This window comes from Ammospiza caudacuta, chromosome 7, assembly GCF_027887145.1.
Source record: "Ammospiza caudacuta isolate bAmmCau1 chromosome 7, bAmmCau1.pri, whole genome shotgun sequence".
Lineage (NCBI taxonomy): Eukaryota > Metazoa > Chordata > Aves > Passeriformes > Passerellidae > Ammospiza > Ammospiza caudacuta.
The window spans coordinates 14,080,257-14,101,488 of record NC_080599.1 but is presented as its reverse complement, the minus strand read 5'-3'; positions in this window follow the sequence as shown (position 1 = coordinate 14,101,488).

The following is a 21,232-nucleotide window of genomic DNA, read 5'->3' as shown; positions in this document are numbered from 1 at the left end:
TTCTGCACGTTGCACGGAGGTCTGCCAAGTGTTTGGCATAAAGAAAAGAAAATCTGTCCAAAACAGCTTCTTATCGAATATTCATGTGATTGGAAAAGTCAGGAAAGTGGTAAGGTACTGTTTTATATCAGTTGGCAAGCTGCGCACACAATCCCAGGGTTGTACAGCTTCCTTCTTCACCTTTCCGATGCTGCCGCTCTCTCCGGCTCCCGGAGCCGAAGAAGCGGCTTCTTCGCGCAAAGACGATTGTACCGCTCACAGTGATCTCTTAGCGCCGCTTCTGCCGAAAGAAGCCCGGGAGCGGCGCTTAGCTCCGGAGAGCATAGTACCTTCGTCTTTAGCGTCTTTTGTGGTCTACATCCTAGCAGAAAGCTTTTCCACTCTGTCTGGCAAGGAAAACCTGCGGGAGCACAGAAAACATCTCCCATCGTGTTCTGGACGTTGCACGGAGGTCGGCCAAGTGTTTGGCATAAAGAAAAGAAAAGCTGTCCAAAACAGCTTCTTATCGAATATTCATGTGATTGGAAAAGTCAGGAAAGTGGTAATGTACTGTTTTCTATCAGTTGGCCAGCTGCGCACACAATCCCAGTGTTGTACAGCTTCCTTCTTCACCTTTCCGATGCTGCCGCTCTCTCCGGCTCCCGGAGCCGAAGAAGCGGCTTCTTCGCGCAAAGACGATTGTACCGCTCACAGTGCTCTCTTAGCGCCGCTTCTGCCGAAAGAAGCCCGGGAGCGGCGCTTAGCTCCGGGGAGCATCGTACCTTCGCCTTTAGCGTCTTTTGTGGTCTACATCCTAGCAGAAAGCTTTTCCACTCTGTCTGGCAAGGAAAACCTGCGGGAGCACAGAAAACATCTCCCATCGTGTTCTGGACGTTGCACGGAGATCTGCCAAGTGTTTGCCATAAAGAAAAGAAAATCTGTCCAAAACAGCTGCTTATCGAATATTCATGTGATTGGAAAAGTCAGGAAAGTGGTACTGTACTGTTTTCTATCAGTTGGCAAGCTGCGCACATAATCCCAGTGTTGTACAGCTTCCTTCTTCACCTTTCCGATGCTGCCGCTCTCTCCGGCTCCCGGAGCCGAAGAAGCGGCTTCCTCGCGCAAAGACGATTGTACCGCTCACAGTGCTCTCTTAGCGCGGCTTCTGCCGAAAGAAGCCCGGGAGCGGCGCTTAGCTCCGGAGAGCATCGTACGTGCGTCTTTAGCGTCTTTTGTGGTCTACATCCTAGCAGAAGGCTTTTCCACTCTGTCTGGCAAGGAAAACCTGCGCGACCACAGAAAACATCTCCCATCGTGTTCTGCACGTTGCACGGAGGTGTGCCAAGTGTTTGCCATAAAGAAAAGAAAATCTGTCCAAAACAGCTTCTTATCGAATATTCATGTGATTGGAAAAGTCAGGAAAGTGGTAAGGTTCTGTTTTCTATCAGTTGGCAAGCTGCGCACACAATCCCAGTGTTGTACAGCTTCCTTCTTCACCTTTCCGATGCTGCCGCTCTCTCCGGCTCCCGGAGCCGAAGAAGCGGCTTCTTCGCGCAAAGACGATTGTACCGCTCACAGTGCTCTCTTAGCGCGGCTTCTGCCGAAAGAAGCCCGGGAGCGGCGCTTAGCTCCGGAGAGCATCGTACCTTCGCCTTTAGCGTCTTTTGTGGTCTACATCCTAGCAGAAAGCTTTTCCACTCTGTCTGGCAAGGAAAACCTGCGCGAGCACAGAAAACATCTCCCATCGTGTTCTGCACGTTGCACGGAGGTCTGCCAAGTGTTTGCCATAAAGAAAAGAAAAGTGGTCCAAAACAGCTTCTTATCGAATATTCATGTGATTGGAAAAGTCAGGAATGTGGTACTGTACTGTTTTCTATCAGTTGGCAAGCTGCGCACACAATCCCAGTGTTGTACAGCTTCCTTCTTCACCTTTCCGATGCTGCCGCTCTCTCCGGCTCCCGGAGCCGAAGAAGCGGCTTCTTCGCGCAAAGACGATTGTACCGCTCACAGTGCTCTCTTAGCGCGGCTTCTGCCGAAAGAAGCCCGGGAGCGGCGCTTAGCTCCGGAGAGCATCGTACCTTCGTCTTTAGCGTCTTTTGTGGTCTACAACCTAGCAGAAAGCTTTCCCACTCTGTCTGGCAAGGAAAACCTGCGCGACCACAGAAAACATCTCCCATCGTGTTCTGGACGTTGCACGGAGGTCGGCCAAGTGTTTGGCATAAAGAAAAGAAAATCTGTCCAAAACAGCTTCTTATCGAATATTCATGTGATTGGAAAAGTCAGGAAAGTGGTAATGTACTGTTTTCTATCAGTTGGCAAGCTGCGCACACAATCCCAGTGTTGTACAGCTTCCTTCTTCACCTTTCCGATGCTGCCGCTCTCTCCGGCTCCCGGAGCCGAAGAAGCGGCTTCTTCGCGCAAAGACGATTGTACCGCTCACAGTGCTCTCTTAGCGCCGCTTCTGCCGAAAGAAGCCCGGGAGCGGCGCTTAGCTCCGGAGAGCATCGTACCTTCGCCTTTAGCGTCTTTTGTGGTCTACATCCTAGCAGAAAGCTTTTCCACTCTGTCTGGCAAGGAAAACCTGCGCGAGCACAGAAAACATCTCCCATCGTGTTCTGCACGTTGCACGGAGGTCGGCCAAGTGTTTGGCATAAAGAAAAGAAAATCTGTCCAAAACAGCTTCTTATCGAATATTCATGTGATTGGAAAAGTCAGGAAAGTGGTAATGTACTGTTTTCTATCAGTTGGCAAGCTGCGCACACAATCCCAGTGTTGTACGGCTTCCTTCTTCACCTTTCCGATGCTGCCGCTCTCTCCGGCTCCCGGAGCCGAAGAAGCGGCTTCTTCGCGCAAAGACGATTGTACCGCTCACAGTGCTCTCTTAGCGCGGCTTCTGCCGAAAGAAGCCCGGGAGCGGCGCTTAGCTCCGGAGAGCATCGTACCTTCAGTCTTTAGCGTCTTTTGTGGTCTACATCCTAGCAGAAGGCTTTTCCACTCTGTCTGGCAAGGAAAACCTGCGCGAGCACAGAAAACATCTCCCATCGTGTTCTGGACGTTGCACGGAGGTCTGCCAAGTGTTTGCCATAAAGAAATAAAAGTGGTCCAAAACAGCTTCTTATCGAATATTCATGTGATTGGAAAAGTCAGGAAAGTGGTAAGGTACTGTTTTCTATCAGTTGGCAAGCTGCGCACACAATCCCAGTGTTGTACAGCTTCCTTCTTCACCTTTCCGATGCTGCCGCTCTCTCCGGCTCCCGGAGCCGAAGAAGCGGCTTCTTCGCGCAAAGACGATTGTACCTCTCACAGTGCTCTCTTAGCGCGGCTTCTGCCGAAAGCAGCCCGGGAGCGGCGCTTAGCTCCGGAGAGCATCGTACCTTCGTCTTTAGCGTCTTTTGTGGTCTACATCCTAGCAGAAAGCTTTTCCACTCTGTCTGGCAAGGAAAACCTGCGCGAGCACAGAAAACATCTCCCATCGTGTTCTGGACGTTGCACGGAGGTCTGCCAAGTGTTTGACAAGAAGAAAAGAAAAGCTGTCCAAAACAGCTTCTTATCGAATATTCATGTGATTGGAAAAGTCAGGAAAGTGGTAATGTACTGTTTCCTATCAGTTGGCAAGCTGCGCACACAATCCCAGTGTTGTACAGCTTCCTTCTTCACCTTTCCGATGCTGCCGCTCTCTCCGGCTCCCGGAGCCGAAGAAGCGGCTTCTTCGCGCAAAGACGATTGTACCGCTCACAGTGCTCTCTTAGCGCGGCTTCTGCCGAAAGAAGCCCGGGAGCGGCGCTTAGCTCCGGGGAGCATCGTACCTTCGCCTTTAGCGTCTTTTGTGGTCTACATCCTAGCAGAAAGCTTTTCCACTCTGTCTGGCAAGGAAAACCTGCGCGACCACAGAAAACATCTCCCATCGTGTTCTGGACGTTGCACGGAGATCTGCCAAGTGTTTGCCATAAAGAAAAGAAAATCTGTCCAAAACAGCTTCTTATCGAATATTCATGTGATTGGAAAAGTCAGGAAAGTGGTACTGTACTGTTTTCTATCAGTTGGCAAGCTGCGCACACAATCCCAGTGTTGTACAGCTTCCTTCTTCACCTTTCCGATGCTGCCGCTCTCTCCGGCTCCCGGAGCCGAAGAAGCGGCTTCTTCGCGCAAAGACGATTGTACCGCTCACAGTGCTCTCTTAGCGCGGCTTCTGCCGAAAGAAGCCCGGGAGCGGCGCTTAGCTCCGGAGAGCATCGTACCTTCGTCTTTAGCGTCTTTTGTGGTCTACATCCTAGCAGAAGGCTTTTCCACTCTGTCTGGCAAGGAAAACCTGCGCGACCACAGAAAACATCTCCCATCGTGTTCTGCACGTTGCACGGAGGTCTGCCAAGTGTTTGACAAGAAGAAAAGAAAAGCTGTCCAAAACAGCTTCTTATCGAATATTCATGTGATTGGAAAAGTCAGGAAAGTGGTAATGTACTGTTTGCTATCAGTTGGCAAGCTGCGCACACAATCCCAGTGTTGTACGGCTTCCTTCTTCACCTTTCCGATGCTGCCGCTCTCTCCGGCTCCCGGAGCCGAAGAAGCGGCTTCTTCGCGCAAAGACGATTGTACCGCTCACAGTGCTCTCTTAGCGCGGCTTCTGCCGAAAGAAGCCCGGGAGCGGCGCTTAGCTCCGGAGAGCATCGTACCTTCGCCTTTAGCGTCTTTTGTGGTCTACATCCTAGCAGAAGGCTTTTCCACTCTGTCTGGCAAGGAAAACCTGCGCGAGCACAGAAAACATCTCCCATCGTGTTCTGCACGTTGCACGGAGGTCTGCCAAGTGTTTGCCATAAAGAAAAGAAAATCTGTCCAAAACAGCTTCTTATCGAATATTCATGTGATTAGAAAAGTCAGGAAAGTGGTAAGGTACTGTTTTCTATCAGTTGGCAAGCTGCGCACACAATCCCAGTGTTGTACGGCTTCCTTCTTCACCTTTCCGATGCTGCCGCTCTCTCCGGCTCCCGGAGCCGAAGAAGCGGCTTCTTCGCGCAAAGACGATTGTACCGCTCACAGTGCTCTCTTAGCGCGGCTTCTGCCGAAAGAAGCCCGGGAGCGGCGCTTAGCTCCGGAGAGCATCGTACCTTCGCCTTTAGCGTCTTTTGTGGTCTACATCCTAGCAGAAAGCTTTTCCACTCTGTCTGGCAAGGAAAACCTGCGCGAGCACAGAAAACATCTCCCATCGTGTTCTGCACGTTGCACGGAGGTCTGCCAAGTGTTTGCCATAAAGAAAAGAAAATCTGTCCAAAACAGCTTCTTATCGAATATTCATGTGATTGGAAAAGTCAGGAATGTGGTACTGTACTGTTTTCTATCAGTTGGCAAGCTGCGCACACAATCCCAGTGTTGTACAGCTTCCTTCTTCACCTTTCCGATGCTGCCGCTCTCTCCGGCTCCCGGAGCCGAAGAAGCGGCTTCTTCGCGCAAAGACGATTGTACCGCTCACAGTGCTCTCTTAGCGCGGCTTCTGCCGAAAGAAGCCCGGGAGCGGCGCTTAGCTCCGGAGAGCATCGTACGTGCGTCTTTAGCGTCTTTTGTGGTCTACATCCTAGCAGAAAGCTTTCCCACTCTGTCTGGCAAGGAAAACCTGCGCGACCACAGAAAACATCTCCCATCGTGTTCTGCACGTTGCACGGAGGTCTGCCAAGTGTTTGGCATAAAGAAAAGAAAAGTGGTCCAAAACAGCTTCTTATCGAATATTCATGTGATTGGAAAAGTCAGGAAAGTGGTAAGGTACTGTTTTCTATCAGTTGGCAAGCTGCGCACACAATCCCAGTGTTGTACGGCTTCCTTCTTCACCTTTCCGATCATGCCGCAGTCTCCGGCTCCCGGAGCCGAAGAAGCGGCTTCTTCGCGCAAAGACGATTGTACCGCTCACAGTGCTCTCTTAGCGCCGCTTCTGCCGAAAGAAGCCCGGGAGCGGCGCTTAGCTCCGGGGAGCATCGTACCTTCGCCTTTAGCGTCTTTTGTGGTCTACATCCTAGCAGAAAGCTTTTCCACTCTGTCTGGCAAGGAAAACCTGCGCGAGCACAGAAAACATCTCCAATCGTGTTCTGGACGTTGCACCGAGATCTGCCAAGTGTTTGCCATAAAGAAAAGAAAATCTGTCCAAAACAGCTTCTTATCGAATATTCATGTGATTGGAAAAGTCAGGAAAGTGGTACTGTACTGTTTTCTATCAGTTGGCAAGCTGCGCACACAATCCCAGTGTTGTACAGCTTCCTTCTTCACCTTTCCGATGCTGCCGCTCTCTCCGGCTCCCGGAGCCGAAGAAGCGGCTTCTTCGCGCAAAGACGATTCTACCGCTCACAGTGCTCTCTTAGCGCGGCTTCTGCCGAAAGAAGCCCGGGAGCGGCGCTTAGCTCCGGAGAGCATCGTACCTTCGTCTTTAGCGTCTTTTGTGGTCTACATCCTAGCAGAAGGCTTTTCCACTCTGTCTGGCAAGGAAAACCTGCGCGAGCACAGAAAACATCTCCCATCGTGTTCTGGACGTTGCACGGAGGTCTGCCAAGTGTTTGCCATAAAGAAAAGAAAATCTGTCCAAAACAGCTTCTTATCGAATATTCATGTGATTGGAAAAGTCAGGAATGTGGTAATGTACTGTTTTCTATCAGTTGGCAAGCTGCGCACACAATCCCAGTGTTGTACAGCTTCCTTCTTCACCTTTCCGATGCTGCCGCTCTCTCCGGCTCCCGGAGCCGAAGAAGCGGCTTCTTCGCGCAAAGACGATTGTACCGCTCACAGTGCTCTCTTAGCGCGGCTTCTGCCGAAAGAAGCCCGGGAGCGGCGCTTAGCTCCGGAGAGCATCGTACCTTCGCCTTTAGCGTCTTTTGTGGTCTACATCCTAGCAGAAAGCTTTTCCACTCTGTCTGGCAAGGAAAACCTGCGCGAGCACAGAAAACATCTCCCATCGTGTTCTGGACGTTGCACGGAGGTCGGCCAAGTGTTTGGCATAAAGAAAAGAAAATCTGTCCAAAACAGCTTCTTATCGAATATTCATGTGATTGGAAAAGTCAGGAAAGTGGTAATGTACTGTTTTCTATCAGTTGGCAAGCTGCGCACACAATCCCAGTGTTGTACAGCTTCCTTCTTCACCTTTCCGATGCTGCCGCTCTCTCCGGCTCCCGGAGCCGAAGAAGCGGCTTCTTCGCGCAAAGACGATTGTACCGCTCACAGTGCTCTCTTAGCGCGGCTTCTGCCGAAAGAAGCCTGGGAGCGGCGCTTAGCTCCGGGGAGCATCGTACCTTCGCCTTTAGCGTCTTTTGTGGTCTACATCCTAGCAGAAAGCTTTTCCACTCTGTCTGGCAAGGAAAACCTGCGCGAGCACAGAAAACATCTCCCATCGTGTTCTGCACGTTGCACGGAGGTCTGCCAAGTGTTTGCCATAAAGAAAAGAAAATCTGTCCAAAACAGCTTCTTATCGAATATTCATGTGATTGGAAAAGTCAGGAAAGTGGTACTGTACTGTTTTCTATCAGTTGGCAAGCTGCGCACACAATCCCAGTGTTGTACAGCTTCCTTCTTCACCTTTCCGATGCTGCCGCTCTCTCCGGCTCCCGGAGCCGAAGAAGCGGCTTCTTCGCGCAAAGACGATTGTACCGCTCACAGTGCTCTCTTAGCGCGGCTTCTGCCGAAAGAAGCCCGGGAGCGGCGCTTAGCTCCGGAGAGCATCGTACCTTCGCCTTTAGCGTCTTTTGTGGTCTACATCCTAGCAGAAAGCTTTTCCACTCTGTCTGGCAAGGAAAACCTGCGCGAGCACAGAAAACATCTCCCATCGTGTTCTGCACGTTGCACGGAGGTCTGCCAAGTGTTTGGCATAAAGAAAAGAAAATCTGTCCAAAACAGCTTCTTATCGAATATTCATGTGATTGGAAAAGTCAGGAAAGTGGTAAAGTACTGTTTTATATCAGTTGGCAAGCTGCGCACACAATCCCAGTGTTGTACGGCTTCCTTCTTCACCTTTCCGATGCTGCCGCTCTCTCCGGCTCCCGGAGCCGAAGAAGCGGCTTCTTCGCGCAAAGACGATTGTACCGCTCACAGTGCTCTCTTAGCGCCGCTTCTGCCGAAAGAAGCCCGGGAGCGGCGCTTAGCTCCGGAGAGCATAGTACCTTCGTCTTTAGCGTCTTTTGTGGTCTACATCCTAGCAGAAAGCTTTTCCACTCTGTCTGGCAAGGAAAACCTGCGGGAGCACAGAAAACATCTCCCATCGTGTTCTGGACGTTGCACGGAGGTCGGCCAAGTGTTTGGCATAAAGAAAAGAAAAGCTGTCCAAAACAGCTTCTTATCGAATATTCATGTGATTGGAAAAGTCAGGAAAGTGGTAATGTACTGTTTTCTATCAGTTGGCCAGCTGCGCACACAATCCCAGTGTTGTACAGCTTCCTTCTTCACCTTTCCGATGCTGCCGCTCTCTCCGGCTCCCGGAGCCGAAGAAGCGGCTTCTTCGCGCAATGACGATTGTACCGCTCACAGTGCTCTCTTAGCGCCGCTTCTGCCGAAAGAAGCCCGGGAGCGGCGCTTAGCTCCGGGGAGCATCGTACCTTCGCCTTTAGCGTCTTTTGTGGTCTACATCCTAGCAGAAAGCTTTTCCACTCTGTCTGGCAAGGAAAACCTGCGGGAGCACAGAAAACATCTCCCATCGTGTTCTGGACGTTGCACGGAGGTCTGCCAAGTGTTTGCCATAAAGAAAAGAAAATCTGTCCAAAACAGCTGCTTATCGAATATTCATGTGATTGGAAAAGTCAGGAAAGTGGTACTGTACTGTTTTCTATCAGTTGGCAAGCTGCGCACATAATCCCAGTGTTGTACAGCTTCCTTCTTCACCTTTCCGATGCTGCCGCTCTCTCCGGCTCCCGGAGCCGAAGAAGCGGCTTCCTCGCGCAAAGACGATTGTACCGCTCACAGTGCTCTCTTAGCGCGGCTTCTGCCGAAAGAAGCCCGGGAGCGGCGCTTAGCTCCGGAGAGCATCGTACGTGCGTCTTTAGCGTCTTTTGTGGTCTACATCCTAGCAGAAGGCTTTTCCACTCTGTCTGGCAAGGAAAACCTGCGCGACCACAGAAAACATCTCCCATCGTGTTCTGCACGTTGCACGGAGGTGTGCCAAGTGTTTGCCATAAAGAAAAGAAAATCTGTCCAAAACAGCTTCTTATCGAATATTCATGTGATTGGAAAAGTCAGGAAAGTGGTAAGGTACTGTTTTCTATCAGTTGGCAAGCTGCGCACACAATCCCAGTGTTGTACGGCTTCCTTCTTCACCTTTCCGATGCTGCCGCTCTCTCCGGCTCCCGGAGCCGAAGAAGCGGCTTCTTCGCGCAAAGACGATTGTACCGCTCACAGTGCTCTCTTAGCGCGGCTTCTGCCGAAAGAAGCCCGGGAGCGGCGCTTAGCTCCGGAGAGCATCGTACCTTCGCCTTTAGCGTCTTTTGTGGTCTACATCCTAGCAGAAAGCTTTTCCACTCTGTCTGGCAAGGAAAACCTGCGCGAGCACAGAAAACATCTCCCATCGTGTTCTGCACGTTGCACGGAGGTCTGCCAAGTGTTTGCCATAAAGAAAAGAAAAGTGGTCCAAAACAGCTTCTTATCGAATATTCATGTGATTGGAAAAGTCAGGAATGTGGTACTGTACTGTTTTCTATCAGTTGGCAAGCTGCGCACACAATCCCAGTGTTGTACAGCTTCCTTCTTCACCTTTCCGATGCTGCCGCTCTCTCCGGCTCCCGGAGCCGAAGAAGCGGCTTCTTCGCGCAAAGACGATTGTACCGCTCACAGTGCTCTCTTAGCGCGGCTTCTGCCGAAAGAAGCCCGGGAGCGGCGCTTAGCTCCGGAGAGCATCGTACCTTCGTCTTTAGCGTCTTTTGTGGTCTACAACCTAGCAGAAAGCTTTCCCACTCTGTCTGGCAAGGAAAACCTGCGCGACCACAGAAAACATCTCCCATCGTGTTCTGCACGTTGCACGGAGGTCGGCCAAGTGTTTGGCATAAAGAAAAGAAAATCTGTCCAAAACAGCTTCTTATCGAATATTCATGTGATTGGAAAAGTCAGGAATGTGGTACTGTACTGTTTTCTATCAGTTGGCAAGCTGCGCACACAATCCCAGTGTTGTACAGCTTCCTTCTTCACCTTTCCGATGCTGCCGCTCTCTCCGGCTCCCGGAGCCGAAGAAGCGGCTTCTTCGCGCAAAGACGATTGTACCGCTCACAGTGCTCTCTTAGCGCCGCTTCTGCCGAAAGAAGCCCGGGAGCGGCGCTTAGCTCCGGAGAGCATCGTACCTTCGCCTTTAGCGTCTTTTGTGGTCTACATCCTAGCAGAAAGCTTTTCCACTCTGTCTGGCAAGGAAAACCTGCGCGAGCACAGAAAACATCTCCCATCGTGTTCTGCACGTTGCACGGAGGTCGGCCAAGTGTTTGGCATAAAGAAAAGAAAATCTGTCCAAAACAGCTTCTTATCGAATATTCATGTGATTGGAAAAGTCAGGAAAGTGGTAATGTACTGTTTTCTATCAGTTGGCAAGCTGCGCACACAATCCCAGTGTTGTACGGCTTCCTTCTTCACCTTTCCGATGCTGCCGCTCTCTCCGGCTCCCGGAGCCGAAGAAGCGGCTTCTTCGCGTAAAGACGATTGTACCGCTCACAGTGCTCTCTTAGCGCGGCTTCTGCCGAAAGAAGCCCGGGAGCGGCGCTTAGCTCCGGAGAGCATCGTACCTTCAGTCTTTAGCGTCTTTTGTGGTCTACATCCTAGCAGAAGGCTTTTCCACTCTGTCTGGCAAGGAAAACCTGCGCGAGCACAGAAAACATCTCCCATCGTGTTCTGGACGTTGCACGGAGGTCTGCCAAGTGTTTGCCATAAAGAAAAGAAAAGTGGTCCAAAACAGCTTCTTATCGAATATTCATGTGATTGGAAAAGTCAGGAAAGTGGTAAGGTACTGTTTTCTATCAGTTGGCAAGCTGCGCACACAATCCCAGTGTTGTACAGCTTCCTTCTTCACCTTTCCGATGCTGCCGCTCTCTCCGGCTCCCGGAGCCGAAGAAGCGGCTTCTTCGCGCAAAGACGATTGTACCGCTCACAGTGCTCTCTTAGCGCGGCTTCTGCCGAAAGAAGCCCGGGAGCGGCGCTTAGCTCCGGAGAGCATCGTACCTTCGCCTTTAGCGTCTTTTGTGGTCTACATCCTAGCAGAAAGCTTTTCCACTCTGTCTGGCAAGGAAAACCTGCGCGAGCACAGAAAACATCTCCCATCGTGTTCTGCACGTTGCACGGAGGTCTGCCAAGTGTTTGGCATAAAGAAAAGAAAATCTGTCCAAAACAGCTTCTTATCGAATATTCATGTGATTGGAAAAGTCAGGAATGTGGTAATGTACTGTTTTCTATCAGTTGGCAAGCTGCGCACACAATCCCAGTGTTGTACAGCTTCCTTCTTCACCTTTCCGATGCTGCCGCTCTCTCCGGCTCCCGGAGCCGAAGAAGCGGCTTCTTCGCGCAAAGACGATTGTACCTCTCACAGTGCTCTCTTAGCGCGGCTTCTGCCGAAAGAAGCCCGGGAGCGGCGCTTAGCTCCGGAGAGCATCGTACCTTCGCCTTTAGCGTCTTTTGTGGTCTACATCCTAGCAGAAAGCTTTTCCACTCTGTCTGGCAAGGAAAACCTGCGCGAGCACAGAAAACATCTCCCATCGTGTTCTGGACGTTGCACGGAGGTCTGCCAAGTGTTTGACAAGAAGAAAAGAAAAGCTGTCCAAAACAGCTTCTTATCGAATATTCATGTGATTGGAAAAGTCAGGAAAGTGGTAATGTACTGTTTCCTATCAGTTGGCAAGCTGCGCACACAATCCCAGTGTTGTACAGCTTCCTTCTTCACCTTTCCGATGCTGCCGCTCTCTCCGGCTCCCGGAGCCGAAGAAGCGGCTTCTTCGCGCAAAGACGATTGTACCGCTCACAGTGCTCTCTTAGCGCCGCTTCTGCCGAAAGAAGCCCGGGAGCGGCGCTTAGCTCCGGAGAGCATCGTACCTTCGTCTTTAGCGTCTTTTGTGGTCTACATCCTAGCAGAAGGCTTTTCCACTCTGTCTGGCAAGGAAAACCTGCGCGACCACAGAAAACATCTCCCATCGTGTTCTGCACGTTGCACGGAGGTCTGCCAAGTGTTTGCCATAAAGAAAAGAAAATCTGTCCAAAACAGCTTCTTATCGAATATTCATGTGATTGGAAAAGTCAGGAATGTGGTAATGTACTGTTTTCTATCAGTTGGCAAGCTGCGCACACAATCCCAGTGTTGTACAGCTTCCTTCTTCACCTTTCCGATGCTGCCGCTCTCTCCGGCTCCCGGAGCCGAAGAAGCGGCTTCTTCGCGCAAAGACGATTGTACCGCTCACAGTGCTCTCTTAGCGCGGCTTCTGCCGAAAGAAGCCCGGGAGCGGCGCTTAGCTCCGGAGAGCATCGTACCTTCGCCTTTAGCGTCTTTTGTGGTCTACATCCTAGCAGAAAGCTTTTCCACTCTGTCTGGCAAGGAAAACCTGCGCGAGCACAGAAAACATCTCCCATCGTGTTCTGGACGTTGCACGGAGGTCGGCCAAGTGTTTGGCATAAAGAAAAGAAAATCTGTCCAAAACAGCTTCTTATCGAATATTCATGTGATTGGAAAAGTCAGGAAAGTGGTAATGTACTGTTTTCTATCAGTTGGCAAGCTGCGCACACAATCCCAGTGTTGTACAGCTTCCTTCTTCACCTTTCCGATGCTGCCGCTCTCTCCGGCTCCCGGAGCCGAAGAAGCGGCTTCTTCGCGCAAAGACGATTGTACCGCTCACAGTGCTCTCTTAGCGCGGCTTCTGCCGAAAGAAGCCTGGGAGCGGCGCTTAGCTCCGGGGAGCATCGTACCTTCGCCTTTAGCGTCTTTTGTGGTCTACATCCTAGCAGAAAGCTTTTCCACTCTGTCTGGCAAGGAAAACCTGCGCGAGCACAGAAAACATCTCCCATCGTGTTCTGCACGTTGCACGGAGGTCTGCCAAGTGTTTGCCATAAAGAAAAGAAAATCTGTCCAAAACAGCTTCTTATCGAATATTCATGTGATTGGAAAAGTCAGGAAAGTGGTACTGTACTGTTTTCTATCAGTTGGCAAGCTGCGCACACAATCCCAGTGTTGTACAGCTTCCTTCTTCACCTTTCCGATGCTGCCGCTCTCTCCGGCTCCCGGAGCCGAAGAAGCGGCTTCTTCGCGCAAAGACGATTGTACCGCTCACAGTGCTCTCTTAGCGCGGCTTCTGCCGAAAGAAGCCCGGGAGCGGCGCTTAGCTCCGGAGAGCATCGTACCTTCGCCTTTAGCGTCTTTTGTGGTCTACATCCTAGCAGAAAGCTTTTCCACTCTGTCTGGCAAGGAAAACCTGCGCGAGCACAGAAAACATCTCCCATCGTGTTCTGCACGTTGCACGGAGGTCTGCCAAGTGTTTGGCATAAAGAAAAGAAAATCTGTCCAAAACAGCTTCTTATCGAATATTCATGTGATTGGAAAAGTCAGGAAAGTGGTAAGGTACTGTTTTATATCAGTTGGCAAGCTGCGCACACAATCCCAGTGTTGTACGGCTTCCTTCTTCACCTTTCCGATGCTGCCGCTCTCTCCGGCTCCCGGAGCCGAAGAAGCGGCTTCTTCGCGCAAAGACGATTGTACCGCTCACAGTGCTCTCTTAGCGCCGCTTCTGCCGAAAGAAGCCCGGGAGCGGCGCTTAGCTCCGGAGAGCATAGTACCTTCGTCTTTAGCGTCTTTTGTGGTCTACATCCTAGCAGAAAGCTTTTCCACTCTGTCTGGCAAGGAAAACCTGCGGGAGCACAGAAAACATCTCCCATCGTGTTCTGGACGTTGCACGGAGGTCGGCCAAGTGTTTGGCATAAAGAAAAGAAAAGCTGTCCAAAACAGCTTCTTATCGAATATTCATGTGATTGGAAAAGTCAGGAAAGTGGTAATGTACTGTTTTCTATCAGTTGGCCAGCTGCGCACACAATCCCAGTGTTGTACAGCTTCCTTCTTCACCTTTCCGATGCTGCCGCTCTCTCCGGCTCCCGGAGCCGAAGAAGCGGCTTCTTCGCGCAAAGACGATTGTACCGCTCACAGTGCTCTCTTAGCGCCGCTTCTGCCGAAAGAAGCCCGGGAGCGGCGTTTAGCTCCGGGGAGCATCGTACCTTCGCCTTTAGCGTCTTTTGTGGTCTACATCCTAGCAGAAAGCTTTTCCACTCTGTCTGGCAAGGAAAACCTGCGGGAGCACAGAAAACATCTCCCATCGTGTTCTGGACGTTGCACGGAGGTCTGCCAAGTGTTTGCCATAAAGAAAAGAAAATCTGTCCAAAACAGCTTCTTATCGAATATTCATGTGATTGGAAAAGTCAGGAATGTGGTAAGGTACTGTTTTCTATCAGTTGGCAAGCTGCGCACACAATCCCAGTGTTGTACAGCTTCCTTCTTCACCTTTCCGATGCTGCCGCTCTCTCCGGCTCCCGGAGCCGAAGAAGCGGCTTCTTCGCGCAAAGACGATTGTACCGCTCACAGTGCTCTCTTAGCGCGGCTTCTGCCGAAAGAAGCCCGGGAGCGGCGCTTAGCTCCGGAGAGCATCGTACCTTCGCCTTTAGCGTCTTTTGTGGTCTACATCCTAGCAGAAAGCTTTTCCACTCTGTCTGGCAAGGAAAACCTGCGCGAGCACAGAAAACATCTCCCATCGTGTTCTGCACGTTGCACGGAGGTCGGCCAAGTGTTTGGCATAAAGAAAAGAAAATCTGTCCAAAACAGCTTCTTATCGAATATTCATGTGATTGGAAAAGTCAGGAAAGTGGTAATGTACTGTTTTCTATCAGTTGGCAAGCTGCGCACACAATCCCAGTGTTGTACAGCTTCCTTCTTCACCTTTCCGATGCTGCCGCTCTCTCCGGCTCCCGGAGTAGAAGAAGCGGCTTCTTCGCGCAAAGACGATTGTACCGCTCACAGTGCTCTCTTAGCGCGGCTTCTGCCGAAAGAAGCCCGGGAGCGGCGCTTAGCTCCGGAGAGCATCGTACCTTCGCCTTTAGCGTCTTTTGTGGTCTACATCCTAGCAGAAAGCTTTTCCACTCTGTCTGGCAAGGAAAACCTGCGCGAGCACAGAAAACATCTCCCATCGTGTTCTGGACGTTGCACGGAGGTCGGCCAAGTGTTTGGCATAAAGAAAAGAAAATCTGTCCAAAACAGCTTCTTATCGAATATTCATGTGATTGGAAAAGTCAGGAAAGTGGTAATGTACTGTTTTCTATCAGTTGGCAAGCTGCGCACACAATCCCAGTGTTGTACAGCTTCCTTCTTCACCTTTCCGATGCTGCCGCTCTCTCCGGCTCCCGGAGCCGAAGAAGCGGCTTCTTCGCGCAAAGACGATTCTACCGCTCACAGTGCTCTCTTAGCGCGGCTTCTGCCGAAAGAAGCCCGGGAGCGGCGCTTAGCTCCGGAGAGCATCGTACCTTCGTCTTTAGCGTCTTTTGTGGTCTACATCCTAGCAGAAGGCTTTTCCACTCTGTCTGGCAAGGAAAACCTGCGCGACCACAGAAAACATCTCCCATCGTGTTCTGGACGTTGCACGGAGGTCTGCCAAGTGTTTGCCATAAAGAAAAGAAAATCTGTCCAAAACAGCTTCTTATCGAATATTCATGTGATTGGAAAAGTCAGGAATGTGGTAATGTACTGTTTTCTATCAGTTGGCAAGCTGCGCACACAATCCCAGTGTTGTACAGCTTCCTTCTTCACCTTTCCGATGCTGCCGCTCTCTCCGGCTCCCGGAGCCGAAGAAGCGGCTTCTTCGCGCAAAGACGATTGTACCGCTCACAGTGCTCTCTTAGCGCGGCTTCTGCCGAAAGAAGCCCGGGAGCGGCGCTTAGCTCCGGAGAGCATCGTACCTTCGCCTTTAGCGTCTTTTGTGGTCTACATCCTAGCAGAAAGCTTTTCCACTCTGTCTGGCAAGGAAAACCTGCGCGAGCACAGAAAACATCTCCCATCGTGTTCTGGACGTTGCACGGAGGTCGGCCAAGTGTTTGGCATAAAGAAAAGAAAATCTGTCCAAAACAGCTTCTTATCGAATATTCATGTGATTGGAAAAGTCAGGAAAGTGGTAATGTACTGTTTTCTATCAGTTGGCAAGCTGCGCACACAATCCCAGTGTTGTACAGCTTCCTTCTTCACCTTTCCGATGCTGCCGCTCTCTCCGGCTCCCGGAGCCGAAGAAGCGGCTTCTTCGCGCAAAGACGATTGTACCGCTCACAGTGCTCTCTTAGCGCGGCTTCTGCCGAAAGAAGCCTGGGAGCGGCGCTTAGCTCCGGGGAGCATCGTACCTTCGCCTTTAGCGTCTTTTGTGGTCTACATCCTAGCAGAAAGCTTTTCCACTCTGTCTGGCAAGGAAAACCTGCGCGAGCACAGAAAACATCTCCCATCGTGTTCTGCACGTTGCACGGAGGTCTGCCAAGTGTTTGCCATAAAGAAAAGAAAATCTGTCCAAAACAGCTTCTTATCGAATATTCATGTGATTGGAAAAGTCAGGAAAGTGGTACTGTACTGTTTTCTATCAGTTGGCAAGCTGCGCACACAATCCCAGTGTTGTACAGCTTCCTTCTTCACCTTTCCGATGCTGCCGCTCTCTCCGGCTCCCGGAGCCGAAGAAGCGGCTTCTTCGCGCAAAGACGATTGTACCGCTCACAGTGCTCTCTTAGCGCGGCTTCTGCCGAAAGAAGCCCGGGAGCGGCGCTTAGCTCCGGAGAGCATCGTACCTTCGCCTTTAGCGTCTTTTGTGGTCTACATCCTAGCAGAAAGCTTTTCCACTCTGTCTGGCAAGGAAAACCTGCGCGAGCACAGAAAACATCTCCCATCGTGTTCTGCACGTTGCACGGAGGTCTGCCAAGTGTTTGGCATAAAGAAAAGAAAATCTGTCCAAAACAGCTTCTTATCGAATATTCATGTGATTGGAAAAGTCAGGAAAGTGGTAAGGTACTGTTTTATATCAGTTGGCAAGCTGCGCACACAATCCCAGTGTTGTACGGCTTCCTTCTTCACCTTTCCGATGCTGCCGCTCTCTCCGGCTCCCGGAGCCGAAGAAGCGGCTTCTTCGCGCAAAGACGATTGTACCGCTCACAGTGCTCTCTTAGCGCCGCTTCTGCCGAAAGAAGCCCGGGAGCGGCGCTTAGCTCCGGAGAGCATAGTACCTTCGTCTTTAGCGTCTTTTGTGGTCTACATCCTAGCAGAAAGCTTTTCCACTCTGTCTGGCAAGGAAAACCTGCGGGAGCACAGAAAACATCTCCCATCGTGTTCTGGACGTTGCACGGAGGTCGGCCAAGTGTTTGGCATAAAGAAAAGAAAAGCTGTCCAAAACAGCTTCTTATCGAATATTCATGTGATTGGAAAAGTCAGGAAAGTGGTAATGTACTGTTTTCTATCAGTTGGCCAGCTGCGCACACAATCCCAGTGTTGTACAGCTTCCTTCTTCACCTTTCCGATGCTGCCGCTCTCTCCGGCTCCCGGAGCCGAAGAAGCGGCTTCTTCGCGCAAAGACGATTGTACCGCTCACAGTGCTCTCTTAGCGCCGCTTCTGCCGAAAGAAGCCCGGGAGCGGCGCTTAGCTCCGGGGAGCATCGTACCTTCGCCTTTAGCGTCTTTTGTGGTCTACATCCTAGCAGAAAGCTTTTCCACTCTGTCTGGCAAGGAAAACCTGCGGGAGCACAGAAAACATCTCCCATCGTGTTCTGGACGTTGCACGGAGGTCTGCCAAGTGTTTGCCATAAAGAAAAGAAAATCTGTCCAAAACAGCTGCTTATCGAATATTCATGTGATTGGAAAAGTCAGGAAAGTGGTACTGTACTGTTTTCTATCAGTTGGCAAGCTGCGCACATAATCCCAGTGTTGTACAGCTTCCTTCTTCACCTTTCCGATGCTGCCGCTCTCTCCGGCTCCCGGAGCCGAAGAAGCGGCTTCCTCGCGCAAAGACGATTGTACCGCTCACAGTGCTCTCTTAGCGCGGCTTCTGCCGAAAGAAGCCCGGGAGCGGCGCTTAGCTCCGGAGAGCATCGTACGTGCGTCTTTAGCGTCTTTTGTGGTCTACATCCTAGCAGAAGGCTTTTCCACTCTGTCTGGCAAGGAAAACCTGCGCGACCACAGAAAACATCTCCCATCGTGTTCTGCACGTTGCACGGAGGTGTGCCAAGTGTTTGCCATAAAGAAAAGAAAATCTGTCCAAAACAGCTTCTTATCGAATATTCATGTGATTGGAAAAGTCAGGAAAGTGGTAAGGTACTGTTTTCTATCAGTTGGCAAGCTGCGCACACAATCCCAGTGTTGTACGGCTTCCTTCTTCACCTTTCCGATGCTGCCGCTCTCTCCGGCTCCCGGAGCCGAAGAAGCGGCTTCTTCGCGCAAAGACGATTGTACCGCTCACAGTGCTCTCTTAGCGCGGCTTCTGCCGAAAGAAGCCCGGGAGCGGCGCTTAGCTCCGGAGAGCATCGTACCTTCGCCTTTAGCGTCTTTTGTGGTCTACATCCTAGCAGAAAGCTTTTCCACTCTGTCTGGCAAGGAAAACCTGCGCGAGCACAGAAAACATCTCCCATCGTGTTCTGCACGTTGCACGGAGGTCTGCCAAGTGTTTGCCATAAAGAAAAGAAAAGTGGTCCAAAACAGCTTCTTATCGAATATTCATGTGATTGGAAAAGTCAGGAATGTGGTACTGTACTGTTTTCTATCAGTTGGCAAGCTGCGCACACAATCCCAGTGTTGTACAGCTTCCTTCTTCACCTTTCCGATGCTGCCGCTCTCTCCGGCTCCCGGAGCCGAAGAAGCGGCTTCTTCGCGCAAAGACGATTGTACCGCTCACAGTGCTCTCTTAGCGCGGCTTCTGCCGAAAGAAGCCCGGGAGCGGCGCTTAGCTCCGGAGAGCATCGTACCTTCGTCTTTAGCGTCTTTTGTGGTCTACAACCTAGCAGAAAGCTTTCCCACTCTGTCTGGCAAGGAAAACCTGCGCGACCACAGAAAACATCTCCCATCGTGTTCTGCACGTTGCACGGAGGTCGGCCAAGTGTTTGGCATAAAGAAAAGAAAATCTGTCCAAAACAGCTTCTTATCGAATATTCATGTGATTGGAAAAGTCAGGAATGTGGTACTGTACTGTTTTCTATCAGTTGGCAAGCTGCGCACACAATCCCAGTGTTGTACAGCTTCCTTCTTCACCTTTCCGATGCTGCCGCTCTCTCCGGCTCCCGGAGCCGAAGAAGCGGCTTCTTCGCGCAAAGACGATTGTACCGCTCACAGTGCTCTCTTAGCGCCGCTTCTGCCGAAAGAAGCCCGGGAGCGGCGCTTAGCTCCGGAGAGCATCGTACCTTCGCCTTTAGCGTCTTTTGTGGTCTACATCCTAGCAGAAAGCTTTTCCACTCTGTCTGGCAAGGAAAACCTGCGCGAGCACAGAAAACATCTCCCATCGTGTTCTGCACGTTGCACGGAGGTCGGCCAAGTGTTTGGCATAAAGAAAAGAAAATCTGTCCAAAACAGCTTCTTATCGAATATTCATGTGATTGGAAAAGTCAGGAAAGTGGTAATGTACTGTTTTCTATCAGTTGGCAAGCTGCGCACACAATCCCAGTGTTGTACGGCTTCCTTCTTCACCTTTCCGATGCTGCCGCTCTCTCCGGCTCCCGGAGCCGAAGAAGCGGCTTCTTCGCGTAAAGACGATTGTACCGCTCACAGTGCTCTCTTAGCGCGGCTTCTGCCGAAAGAAGCCCGGGAGCGGCGCTTAGCTCCGGAGAGCATCGTACCTTCAGTCTTTAGCGTCTTTTGTGGTCTACATCCTAGCAGAAGGCTTTTCCACTCTGTCTGGCAAGGAAAACCTGCGCGAGCACAGAAAACATCTCCCATCGTGTTCTGGACGTTGCACGGAGGTCTGCCAAGTGTTTGCCATAAAGAAAAGTAAAGTGGTCCAAAACAGCTTCTTATCGAATATTCATGTGATTGGAAAAGTCAGGAAAGTGGTAAGGTACTGTTTTCTATCAGTTGGCAAGCTGCGCACACAATCCCAGTGTTGTACAGCTTCCTTCTTCACCTTTCCGATGCTGCCGCTCTCTCCGGCTCCCGGAGCCGAAGAAGCGGCTTCTTCGCGCAAAGACGATTGTACCGCTCACAGTGCTCTCTTAGCGCGGCTTCTGCCGAAAGAAGCCCGGGAGCGGCGCTTAGCTCCGGAGAGCATCGTACCTTCGCCTTTAGCGTCTTTTGTGGTCTACATCCTAGCAGAAAGCTTTTCCACTCTGTCTGGCAAGGAAAACCTGCGCGAGCACAGAAAACATCTCCCATCGTGTTCTGGACGTTGCACGGAGGTCGGCCAAGTGTTTGGCATAAAGAAAAGAAAATCTGTCCAAAACAGCTTCTTATCGAATATTCATGTGATTGGAAAAGTCAGGAAAGTGGTAATGTACTGTTTTCTATCAGTTGGCAAGCTGCGCACACAATCCCAGTGTTGTACAGCTTCCTTCTTCACCTTTCCGATGCTGCCGCTCTCTCCGGCTCCCGGAGCCGAAGAAGCGGCTTCTTCGCGCAAAGACGATTGTACCGCTCACAGTGCTCTCTTAGCGCGGCTTCTGCCGAAAGAAGCCCGGGAGCGGCGCTTAGCTCCGGAGAGCATCGTACCTTCGCCTTTAGCGTCTTTTGTGGTCTACATCCTAGCAGAAAGCTTTTCCACTCTGTCTGGCAAGGAAAACCTGCGCGAGCACAGAAAACATCTCCCATCGTGTTCTGGACGTTGCACGGAGGTCTGCCAAGTGTTTGGCATAAAGAAAAGAAAATCTGTCCAAAACAGCTTCTTATCGAATATTCATGTGATTGGAAAAGTCAGGAAAGTGGTAAGGTACTGTTTTATATCAGTTGGCAAGCTGCGCACACAATCCCAGTGTTGTACAGCTTCCTTCTTCACCTTTCCGATGCTGCCGCTCTCTCCGGCTCCCGGAGCCGAAGAAGCGGCTTCTTCGCGCAAAGACGATTGTACCGCTCACAGTGCTCTCTTAGCGCCGCTTCTGCCGAAAGAAGCCCGGGAGCGGCGCTTAGCTCCGGAGAGCATAGTACCTTCGTCTTTAGCGTCTTTTGTGGTCTACATCCTAGCAGAAAGCTTTTCCACTCTGTCTGGCAAGGAAAACCTGCGGGAGCACAGAAAACATCTCCCATCGTGTTCTGGACGTTGCACGGAGGTCGGCCAAGTGTTTGGCATAAAGAAAAGAAAAGCTGTCCAAA